Below are 12,913 nucleotides of genomic sequence, written 5' to 3'. Positions count from 1 at the left end.
GCAAAACCTGTGTGGTCACAGGGATGCCCGAGAACCTGAAGGACCCAATAGAGGCTGGTTCACCTTGGACCCAGACGATGGAGGCCAGGGTGTGCGCGCGCGTTCGTGCGTGCGTGCGTGCGTGTGTGTGTGCGTGTGTGTGTGTGTGTGTGTGTGTGTGTGTGTGTGTGTGTGTGTGTGTAAGCAGGTGTGGGTGCTACACTGCCCACACCACACAAGGTAACTTCTAGAATGTTCACTTTAGGTGAGTCTGTCTCAGTGATCATCAGCCTCTAACCAATCCTGCCAGACCGAAGGCTACATCTTTTTCCTTAGGTTCTGATCTGTTTTCCCCACCCCATGGCACTGCCAGGGTGCTGGGGCAGGGAGGGAGCGGAGGTAGGAACATAAACGTGGGGTGCAGAGCTTCCAGTCCCTTCCTTGTCTGTCACTGACCTGCCCACTGGCTCTGATCCCTCCCATCTACCTCTTTTCCAGACGCCATAAGCTTCAGGTCACCAGGCAGCATCCAGGATGACAGGGGTCTGGCCCAGGCCTACCATCTGTATGCAGCAGTGCTTTGGACCATCCACTCTGCTCCCCAGGGGCCAGTGAGACATGTAAACATAGGCACACAAACATGTACACACATATTTACATGTATATGCATACATGCACCCATATAAATGCACACTTGAATAGACGTATACACATTTGCAGACATAGCTTTTCTCAGGCAGATAGTCTCACTATTCTGTTGTAGACAGGGTCTTCCAAGCACAGCCTGCAAACTCTCTTGGTGACCTCAAGCCCTGGTCTGGGGGCTTCATCTCCCACCACCGAGAGGCCCATCAATCAGCCTGCTCAGGAGAGGCATGTTCATGCCCCATAGCCAACTGACCCCCAAACCACTCAAGAGGTGAGCACATGGGGTAGGAGACAGATCTGGCTCTGCTCACTGACTCTTCCCACACCATAGGCCCAGCCCAGCTCTGTCCAGGCCTCAGGACTAGCTCTGCTGAAACAGCTCTACCCACCATACTGCCCTCTGCCCTCTTGACAGAGAGTTTTTGATTGAGGCCTGCCTGGCCTGAGCTGAGGGGAGGCAGCACCCCGGGGCAGCACAAAACATTCTTCTTCCTATGGCCAAGCCTGTGCTAAAGGGCAGGATCAGCCCTCGCCAATGCGTGGAAGACGGCCGCTGTATGAGACGTTTCATTTCTCTCCAGAACTGGGCACAAGTTATAAAAATGGTAATTTCTTGGAAATTCAATTACGTGTTTTCATTGTTACCTCGGTAATCAAGGAAACGATTTTTGAAGAAAGGCTGTGAGATGATAGGATCTGGGGGTGGGGGTGAGGACCAGGCAGGGAGATCCGGGGGGGTCAGAGCAATAGGTGGGTGAGAGAGGGCTGAGGAATCCAGTCCCCACCGGCTCCTGTCCCTTTGGGGGCACCTGAGCAGACTCAGGTGAATGGAGGCTGTGAAGGGTCCAGGTTCGTGCCCTCTCCAGGTCTCTGCAGGGAACAGAGAGGGCCTTGCTATGGGACTCAAACCTGATTTTTCCCTGAGTGGTGTCTTGGCGCTAAATAACATCCCCAGGATTAACGATGCTGGCAGCCAACAGTGGTAGGTGATTGGAAAAGGGTTTTATGGCCCCGCGGGTGAAATTGAACTTGCATCAGACGTGTATTTCCAAGATGGGATTTTCCTCCAGCAAAGGCAGCACAGTCCACACTAATTACAGCACTACCCGGTCGCCCATCACCCATGACTGCTGCCCACTGGGTCACCCCCCTGGCTGGCTGCGAGAGGTGCCCATGGTGAACCCTCAGGCTATGTTGGGGTCTCAGGAGAAGGAACCTTCCTCTGGCTGTCCCACACCAGAAGTTCCCTCCCTGACTCCTGCTGTGGGAACTGTGACCACTGAGGGTGCAGTTCTCTCATCACCCACTTTTCAGGTTCAGGGAATGGCTGGGCTTCTACAAAGTTGGGCAGCAGAGTCCCAGCCACCCCGGGAACCCCAGAACCCCCAGGTGGGGCTGAAGTGCATCTGTGTGCCCGCATGTAGGGCAAGGAGTTCAAAGGGTGGGACTGACTCCTACAGACACTGGTCTGGGGTCCACCTCTCAGGTAGGTAAATGATTTCAGTTCATCCCCACCGGATCCCACGTTTCCACCTACCAGTCAGACCCTAACAGAAAAGAGTGCCCAGAATCTTTAAAGGGGACTTTTCTGAGTAATGAACTTCGATTCACTTGCAGTAAATACGAGGCTATTTTTTTACCTTTCCAGTAATTGAACTTACTTATTTTTTAAGTAAGATTAAATGTTCTCTGTGAACTCAAGACATACTTTGGTCCTGTCAGACCTTAGTCAGGCTCTCCCTGTTTCTGCCTCCTATGGATTGACATTTCCAAGGCATGGAGACAAGGACAAGCAAAGCTCTGGGTCCTAAAGAATGTTTTCATCATCCTCACTGCCACTGTGAACATGACCATTATCACCATTAGCTCCATCAGCTCTGCATGATTACCATTGTCACCTCTATCACCATCAACTCCGCCATCACCATTGTCACTATAACCTCAAATACCATCAAATTTCCATCACGGCTGCCTATTCCAACACTCATTATTACCTCCATCATGCCATCATCTCCTCTGCCAAAATCAAAACCATCCTCACATTTCCACCACTGTCAATGCCCCCTCCCTAGCTGTGACTACAAGAAGTGTATTTTGACCATCTCCAGCACTATCTCAGCCCCAGGGCACATTGCACTGGAGGCTACCAAAGGCTCAGCACAAAGTACTGTCACCAAGGAGCCTCCTGGGATACTCCTGATGGCAATGGGAAAATGTCCAACTTGACTATGTATGGGGGAATCACACTATAGAGAAGACAAGAGGGACAGGCCAGGCCCTCTTAAAGGATGTGAGCCCTCGAGGGCTTAGGCCCAGTGGGAATCTTGCACACATGTGGTCACCACTTGTCCTGATTATGTCCCAATAAACAGACTGCTTTGTGAGGTTCAGCCAAGCCATAACCCCTAAGCTTTATTTATTTATTTGGACATATCTTATGGCCAAATAATGATGACGATTTATGGGGGCCAGAGTGAAAGCACAGCTATTGGGCATTTGCCTTGCACACAGCTGACCCAGGACAGACCCGGGTTCAATCCTCGGCATCCCATATGGTCCCCTGAGCCTGCCAGGAGCAATTTCTGAGCACAGAGCCAGGAGTAATCCTGAATACCTCTGGGTGTGACCCCAAAACAAAATTGATGATTTATTTGGCCATAGAGAACTGGCTTACTCCCAGTTCTGTGCTCAGGGACCACTCCCAGTTCTGGGGCTTTAGGAACCACATGGAATGCCAGGGATAAATCTGTGTGCCAGGTCGGCTGTGTGCCAGGCAAGCGCCCTCCCAGCTGTTCTATAATTGTTGCTTTTTTGTTTGTTTGCTTGTTTGTTTTTGGGGAGTCACACCCAGCAGCACTCAGGGGTTACTCCTAGCTCTATGCTCAGAAATCTCTCCTGTAGGCTCAGGGGACCATATGGGATGCCGGGATTCTAACCATCGTCCTCCTGCACCTAAGTCAAACGCCTTACCACTGTACTATCTCTCCAGCCCTGCTTTTTTTTTCTTTTTTCAATTTGGGTCTCACTGGACAGGGCTGGGGGGCACAGGATGGGTCCTGTAGTGCTTCAACCCATGAAAGTTGCTGCGCTCAGCCCGATGGTGTTCAGTATTCCCAGCGTTACACCCGAGGACTGTATTGGCTATACTCTGGGGCCACAGTGATGCTGGGGCTATCAGGGCTACATCTGGGGGCACCCAGGACATGCTTATAGGGGGCTGAGCTCAGGGCCTATGTACACTTGTGCTCCACTATTGCTCATCATCCACCACCATCTCCCTCAGCTCTCAGAAGTCTTGTGGGTAAGATAATGGGCAGAATTGCCCTGTCTGTGTTTGTCCATCTCCCACCTCTCAGCTGGCCTGTGGACTCTGGGGCCTCCTTGGGGTACGGTCCAGTCACCTTCCCTCAGCTGTCCTGAGGATTTGAGGGAAGAGTTTGGAAGGTCCAGCAGGCAGAACTTGCCTCTGTCAGGGCCTGGCTGAGTCCTGCCTCCAAGCCCTGCCTCCATGTCCTCTGAGGGGTGACGACGCAGTGCCCTCTGCAGGCAGCCACGAAGGCAGAGTGGGCCAGACAGTGCCCATGAAGCACCACTGGCACTGCTGGTAAGAGGGGCTGGGCACCAGTGCTAGGGTTTCCCTGAGCATAGTGGGTAGTTATCAGGGAGTTGTGGAAGTCCCTGTGGTCGGTATACCTCATAGCATATACTACATATCAGTTCCTCAGTCTCATCCTGCCAGCAGGCTCTGGGCTCTGGGATCGGGGACCCCACATCTGGAGCTTCTGAGACACGAGATTGCAGTTGCATTGGGCATGGAGTCTGGGGGAGGGCCTGGAGCTCAAGGACTGATCCAGGGGCCATAGTGGGCATTGCCTGTGGCAGATACTTGGCATCTCCTGTAATTCTCCCAGTAGGCTCAGAGGCAGTTTCAGCTGGGGCTGAATTGGGTATTGGGGTCTGGGCTTGTAGTGGACCATGTATGGTGCCTGAGGGCAGCTAGGGCAGTGTATCCTGCTGAACAACAACACCAGGATAGAGACTCTTGGCCCACAGATACCATCCCCCTCACCTGGACAGGGAAAGGATTTATGCCTTAAACCGCCTTCGTGTTTGGGAAATATTATTCACAATTACAAACCTTAAATCTTGGTGACACTCCCGGTGGCCAGATAATTAATACAAGAGCAGATAATAATTACTTAATGATTAATACCTGCACTTAATAGCCTGCAAAGTAATTGCAATAGAGAAAGTTAATGAGAGTCCATCACCATGGCTGATGCCCGGGGCTGGTTCCTTCTCTGGGAAAGGCACATCGATGAGGTGAGTTGAGATCCTCTGCTGGTTGGGGTCACACTGCTGCCCTTGCATGGCCAACAAGTCAAGGTTGAAGACCCCACACCTCACAGAGAGATGGGGGTCTTGACCAGAAGCTGGCCCTGGTGGGTAGACACCATTTTTCTCCAAGTCTTTGACCCTAGGGAGCTCCCTAGAGAGGCCCCAGGGTTGCTTCATCAGTTTCTGCTTCCCTGCTGGGGGCAGGTGGGCTTCAGGACCAAGAGAAGGACACCCTCTGCCCCTGCTCCCAACCCCAGTTACTGGCCCCTCCCGTTGCCCCCCAGTACCCCTGAGCCTTGCAAGTCCCTTCACCTCACTCAGAATTCCTGCCTTGCTTCAGTCTGGGTCCAGACCAAACTTCCTCTGCCACCAATTCTCACTCAAGTGTGAGTTGTTGCTTAGCACAATCCTCAGTTTTTCCTTATTTATTCACATTTTTTTGTTTTGTTTTGGGGCCACACCCGGCAGCGCTCAGGGGTTACTCCTGGCTCTATACTCAGAAATTGCCTCTGGCAGGCACTGGGGACTGACCATATGGAATGCAGGGATTCAAACCACCGTCCTTCTGTATGAAAGGCAAGCACCCTACCTCCATGCTGTCTCTCCGGCCACATTTATTCACATTTTCTTTTTCTTTTTCTTTCTTTTTTTTTTTTTTTTTTTGGTTTTTGGGTCACACCCGGTAATGCTCAGGGGTTACTCCTGGCTATGTGCTCAGAAGTTGCTCCTGGCTTGGGGGACCATATGGGACGCCGGGGGATCGAACCGCTGTGCATCCAAGGCTAGCGCAGGCAAGGCAGGCACCTTACCTTTAGCGCCACCGTCCGGCCCCATTTATTCACATTTTCATTTAGCCATTGCAAGTTAAAAAACTGTTTAGGGATGGGCTGGAGAGATAGCACAGCAGTAGGGCATTTGCCTTGCATACGGCTGACCTGGGACGGACCCGGGTTCAGTTCCTGGCATCCTATGAAGCCTGCCAAGAGTGATTTCTTTCTTTTTGTTTTGTTTTTGTTTTTGTTTTTTGGGCCACACCCGGTGATGCTTAGGAGTTACTCCTGACTATGTGCTTAGAAATTGCTCCTGGATGGGCCGGAAAGATAGCATGGAGGTAAGGCATTTGCCTTGCATGCAGAAGGACGGCGGTTCAAATTCAGGCATCCCATATGGTCCTCCCGAGCCTGCCAGGAGCGATTTCTGAGAGTAGAGCCAGGAGTAACCCCTGAGCACTGCCAGGTGTGACCCAAAAACCAAAAACCACAAAAAATTGCTCCTGGCTTGGGGGACCATATGGGACACTGGGGGATCAAACCACGGTCTGTCTTAGGTTAGCACGTGCAAGGGAAACACCCTACTTCTTGTGCCACCACTCTGGCCCTTATCAGGAGTGATTTCTGAGTGCAGAGCCAGGAATAACGCCTGAGCACTTCTGGGTGAGGCCCCAAAACACACACACACACACACACACACACACACACACACACACACACACACACACACACACAAAACCAGTTTAGGGTTAGAGGAATAGTACAGGTAGGACACTTGTCTTGCACACGACAGAACTGGGTTTAATCTCTGGTATCACATATGGTCTTTGAGCTCTTCCAGGAGTGACCCATGAGCACAGAGCCATGAGTAAACCCAAGCACTGTCTGGTGTGACCTAAAAAAAAAATTAAAGGGCAAACCAAAAAAGTCATTTATAATAGGATTTTGGGCATACAATGTTCCCATTTTCTCTCTCTCCCTCCATTCCATGACCCCATCACCAATGACCCCAAGTTCCCTTCCCACCCATGACAGCTACACTGTTTATTTCCATTTACTAAATTTCTATTTATTTTATGCCTAATTTATTCCTGAGTCATCAGTTTTCGCTTCTTCGGTGTCTCCTGCGATAGCCTTATTTTGTGTAACTGTCTCTTCAGGTTTGACATAATCTGCTCTTTTTCTGTAAGTATCATCTCAGTGTGGCAGGGAGAATGCATGGGCGGAGGGGAATCATTCTGTCCATCTTGAGCCTTGGTTCATTGGACATACTCGGAGACCAGAGAACCTCTATCTCATCCCTGAGTCCAGCACTGTTACTCTTTGTATTGCAAACACATGAAGTGAAAATCAAATGCACTCAGGCCACCAATGCTGTGTCGGTCCCCACTGCCCGGCCTGGGCGCCACTGTAATTAGAGACCACTCTCCCTACTCAGCCCAGGCCCTCGATTTGCCTCAAATCCCTTCTCTACCTCTTTGCTGATTCTCGGGGGACTAGGGTGGTGTTGTTAATGTTGATCTCCCACAGGATCCAGGGGACAGACACTGTGACCTTGGGTCATCGGGCAGCTGGGAGGGGTCTGGGGAAAAATGGGCATAGTGTCGGGAAATTGTCATCACAAGAACATTGATGGGGGCTTGAGAGATAGCACAGCGGTAGGGCGTTTGCCTTGCGTGCAGAAGGATGGTGGTTTAAATCTCGGCATCTCATATGGTCCCCTGAGCCTGCTGGGGGCGATTTCTGAGCATAGAGCCAGGAGTAGCCCCTGAGAGCTACCGGGTGTGACCCAAAAACCAAAAAAAAAAAAAAAAAAAAAAAGAAAAAGAACATTGAAATTCAGGGCCAGAGCAGTGACACAAGCGGTAGGGCGTTTGCCTTGCACTCACTGACCTACAATGGACCATGGTTTGATCCCCCGGCATCCCATATGGTCCCCCACGCCAGGAGCGATTTCTGAGCACATAGCCAGGAATTACCCTTAAACGTCACCAGATGTGGCTCCAAAACAACAACAGCAACCAAAAAAGAACTTTAAAATTTGCCTATGGGGGGCCCGGAGAGATAGCACAGCAGCGTTTGCCTTGCAAGCAGCCGTTCCAGGACCAAAGGTGATTGGTTCGAATCCCGGTGTCCCATATGGTCCCCGTGCCTGCCAGGAGCTATTTCTGAGCAGACAGCCAGGAGTAACCCCTGAGCACCGCCAGGTGTGGCCCAAAAACAAAAACAAATTATACAACTACAATCATATTTGTAATCACGGTGTTTAAATAAAGATAAAAAAGAATTAGAAAAAAGAATCAGAAGAAGGGCCCGGAGAGATAGCACAGAGGTGTTTGCCTTGCAAGCAGCCGATCCAGGACCAAAGGTGGTTGGTTTGAATCCCGGTGTCCCATACGGTTCCCTGTGCCTGCCAGGAGCTATTTCTGAGCAAAGCCAGGAGTAACCCCTGAGCACCGCCAGGTGTGGCCCAAAAACCAAAAACCAAAAAAAAAAAAAAAAAAAAAAAAAAAATTGCCTATGGGCCAAGGGTTGGAGTGGGAACAGGTGGGACTGCGGGGATGGTGGCCAGAGGGGGGGGGGGGGCCAGGCTGAGGCTGTCCCTCCCAGTACCCTGGTTGACAGCAGCCCCTGGTAGGCTCTGGGGACAGAGGCTTGAGGGTGCAGCCACACCGCCCTCTAGTGGTGGAGGGGCTTAGCAGAGTGTGGGGTACTAGCCCAGGGAAGCGGCTGAAGTGGGGTCCCTGCAGTTAGGGTATGTGGTCTGTGAGCCCCCACTGTGATCATTATTGGGGTCCACCCACTGGCAGCCTGGCAGAGCCCTCCTGAGGAGCCAGTGCTCTCTCCAGCAGTTGGCAGGAATTTGGGGGTGAGACAGGAGATTTAGAGGTTTGCCAAATCAGGTCTCGGCGTTAATAATACATTTCTGCTAATGACCTTCTCCACCAGTAAATCTGTCAGCCGGCTGGTGGGGGTGCTGAGAGGCAGCTGAGCCTCTGGGCAGGGCTGGGATTCCCAGGAGCAAGGGCTCAGGGAGATGTCTCCTGCCCTGTCATGAGACTTCTTGGGGGGGGGGGGGTAGTGGGTGGCCCAGCCCAGGAGCAACTGGGTAGTCTGTGGGCATGAGGCTCCTCCATGCTCCTAAGCCTGTGAGAACCAGGTGGGGGCTAGAGCCCTGGGGTTTAGATAGTCAGGATCCCCAGCCATGGGGTGCAAATACCCAGCATTCTCAATGATGGGGTGCAGATACCTGTGACTTCCAACCATGGGGTGCAAATACCCAGGATCTCCAACCCTGGGTGCAGATAGCCAGGACCCCTAATTCTGGAGTGAGTAACCCAGAACCCCCAGCTTTGGGGTACAATTATCCAGGACTCCCAGGCCTGCATTACAGAAACTGGAATCATGTTAAATATGAGGATTTGGGGAGGTTGGGTTGCAATTTTGGGGTTCTGTGAAGGGCTGGAGAGATAGAGAACAGGTGGCAACATTTCTTGTGCTGTGGGCCTGGCACTGGGAGTGATGGAGAGGCGCTTAACTCTGCTGGGTTCAAGACTGTACCCACTTCCACATCTTCCCCTTGGTTTTCTTTCTGTTCCTGGCCCTGTGTCATCAGAGCCAGCCTGGATGGAATAAGGTCAGCTCTGCAGTGGAGAGACCTAGGCCAGGGTCTGAGGACACTCAAGGGGAGGCCCTGTCCTACCCTGGGTCCATAGGACAGAGCTCAGTTCCTGCTGTTTCTTCCCAGGCTGGCCAAGAGGTTGGTGGGCAGGGCTACAAAACTTCTTAGACTTAATTAAAATCAATCTTCAATTACTCAAATGCCATTGATCCCAGACTCAACCTACGGGAAAAATATGATCACCATTACGGCACTGTCGATGGGGCTCCTCAAGAGAAGTTGTCGTGGGTACCTTCCATTGGGCAAAGCCTGGTGGAGAAGCTGCCTCTAGATCCTTTCTGAAGGGACCCCCTGCGACCCCTTGCCACCCCCCAAAACCTGCTCATCCTCTCTGCAGCTCACCTCTGGCTGGGGTGGCTATGCCCAGGGTTGGGACAGGGCTACTGACATGCAGGTCTTGGGGAGGTAGAGGGGAGCCCTGAAGACACAGCTCCATTTCAGGTGTCTGGAGTGCTTCCATTAATACCATGGGGACACCTGGATGGCAGATCTGGGGCTAACTAACTGGGCTGGGGTCCTAGGTTCTTGGCCACTCAGCTGGCTGTGATACTGCAGGAGCAGTCCCCATCTTCCTATAAACATCTTTCTGGGGTGTCTGTGCCCTTTGCTACATACTTCTTCACCCATTTTCAGTAGAGGAGAAAGGAGTGGGGGAGGACACAGAACTGAGGTCCAACAGCTGGGTGGAAGGAGATGATCCTCTTTTTATTTATTTATATTTTTTGGGGGGGCCACACCTGACAGCGTTCATGGGGTTACTCCTGGCTCTACACTCAGAAATCACTCCTGGCGGGCTCGGAGAACCATATGGGATGCTGGGAATAGAACCCAGGTCCGTCCTGGGTCAGCCACGTGCAAGGCAAAAGCCCTACCGCTGTGCTATCTCTTCGGCCCAACGAGATGATTCTTTGAGACTTAGAAGTGACTCAGGTGAAAAAGTTGGGGCCCTGATCTGGACTCTGAGTCCCCAACGGTTTGATGGTTTTGGGGCTTAGGGGACAACCATATCTACAAGGTCCTTGAGGGCAGGCCCAGGCCAGAGGGAAACCCAGCAGACAGTTAAGAAGGAAGAGCACTGGAAGGCACATGGCAAGTCACTTAGGAGCTTTGCCTTCCCTTAGAGGCCCTCCAAGATCTTCCCAGCCATAAGGACATTAAAGGCAGCAACAGATTCCTCCCAGAAAGGCGGCCCAGTGGAAAGCTGTAAGAAAGCGCCTGTTATTGCTGCTGGTGTCAGAGCAAAGGTCAAACAGGAGGGAGGTGCTCCGGCAGGAGTAGTGTAGACTAGAGGTTGGCAGAGGTTGGCTGCAGCATCCAGATCTGTTAACTGGATGGAGTCCGGTTCAATTCCTGGCATCCCATATGGTCCCCCAAGCCTATCAGGGGTGATTTCTGAGTGCAGAGCTAAGAGTAACCCCTAAGTGCTGCTGGGTGTGACCCCTCCCCCCCAAAAAAACCCAGATCTGTTGGTGTACCTATCTGAGACCCTGGATTTGGGTGTAGCTACCTAAGACCCACCCATTTCTGGGAGGGGTCTTGGGAACCAGATATTAGGTGTAACCTTACCTGCAAAACCCCACCCATTCCTGGGAGGGGTCTTGGAATAGGTAGATAAACCCTGAAGCCAGGGAATTAAGGGTGGCTCTGCCCTGCTGCGCTCACTGGCTTTAGGTTCTTTGCCTCTTTTGGTCTTTGACCAGGATGGAGGCCAAAGGAAGATGGCTGAATTATAAGATGCAGGGCTAAGAATGGCCGAATGCTTGAAAGGTTATGAGATAGGCCACACACCTGTGGTGGACAGGGCATGAATAAAGATGATGCTTCCCAATGCCTGCCTGTGAGTGAGTGATTACGCCGATCACCTGGGCCTGGGACCCGCCGGCTGGATGGGGTTGCGGAGCCACGTGGCCTGGGATGGCAGAAAGAAATCCATCGCCATCCACCGCCATCCAGCCCCATCGTTAATTATTTAATACAACATAATGGCGCCCGAACTGTGTCCTCTGTCGCAGACCATTGTGCGAAGCTCTTCCCAGACTCTAGCCCCTGTGTGTGTGATGTGAGGGGTAGGGATGGTGGTCTGTGCCCAGTGGTGGTGGGGATCAGACTTCACACTGGGGATGGGGCTGGAGCAATGGCACCAAGAATAAGGGGCTTGCCTTACACGTGGCTGACCCAGGTTCAATCCCCATCATCTCATATGGTCCCCTGAACCTGCTAGGAGTGACCACTGAGTGCAGAGTCAGGAGTTAGCCCTGAGCGCCGCTGGGCATGGCTCCAAACAAACAAAAAACATGGGGGCCGAAGTGATAAACAGTGGGTAGAGCATTTGCTTTGCACACCACTGCTGTAGTGCCCGTGAGGGTCCCTGGTTCTGATTGGAGGGGCTGGTGTGTCAGTGTACAGAGCCCAGGGAGGTCTCGGTGCCAGCCCCCAAGTAGCCAAGCTGAGGATCCCCGGCTCACGGGACTTAGACAATGAAGGATCAGGTGCTTCTGAAGGGCCACCCCGAAGACTAGGGCTCCCCGCCAGCCCAGCCGGGCTGTGATATGCTGAGTCTTTTGTTACTTTAATTAATGCCCAGCTTCCTGACGCCTAATTAAACTGGAATTGCTCCATGTCCAATAGCCGAACGTCCCATTAGATACAAGTTAATGTAACTGTCGCAGCGGCTGTAAAATGAGGCTGGTGGTCCCCTGGGAGGGGCAGAGAGCTCAGCACATAGGGAGGGCACCCCAAGGCTTTTGAGGGGGCCTCCATGACAACCAGGAGGGAGCCTTTCTCCAGTCCCCCCCCCCTCCAGCCTAGCCCAGGGGTGTCTGGCTCCTCCTTGCTGCCTCACGGTTTCCCTTCCCCAAGAAACAAACTCTTGCAGTGTCAGGAAAATTGGAAAACGTAGAAAAATGAGAGAACAGACAAAGGAGCATTTCTCTCCCATCCAGAGATGCGGGGATTGTGGGAGAGACAATCTTTCATGGGTGAGGGCAGGATCCTGAGACAGGGTAGGGATGGAGATGACTTGAGGAGTCCCTGGTTTCTGTTTTGTTTTGGGGTCACACCCAGCAACGCTCAGGGGTTACTCCTGGCTCTATGCTCAGAAATCGCCCCTGGCAGGCACTGGGGACCATATGGGATGCAGGGATTTGAACCACCGTCCTTCTGCATGGAAGGCAAACACCTTACCTCCATGCTATCTCGCCGGTCCCAAGTCCCTGGTTTCTGGTACACATGGGGGACAGTGCTGGAACCCAGAGGCCCCCCATCCTGGATAATGAGGCCATGCCAGACCATGTCCAGGCAGTGACCCCAGGAGTGGCAGAAGCCACAGGAGGGACCCCATAGAAGAATGAGCTGGGCCCGCTGGCTGGCAGTGCCCATGCTGGTGGCAGAATCAGGCCAGCACGTGTCCCTGGTGGGGGGCACTACTGGGCCCTTGGTGCAGGCCTCCACATCCTGCCCACTGTTCCAGAGTACAGCCTGGCGTCCAGGAGGCCCT

The sequence above is a fragment of the Suncus etruscus genome, chromosome 17 (genome assembly GCF_024139225.1).
Source record: "Suncus etruscus isolate mSunEtr1 chromosome 17, mSunEtr1.pri.cur, whole genome shotgun sequence".
NCBI classification, from domain to species: Eukaryota; Metazoa; Chordata; class Mammalia; order Eulipotyphla; family Soricidae; genus Suncus; species Suncus etruscus.
This window is presented reverse-complemented; position numbering follows the sequence as displayed.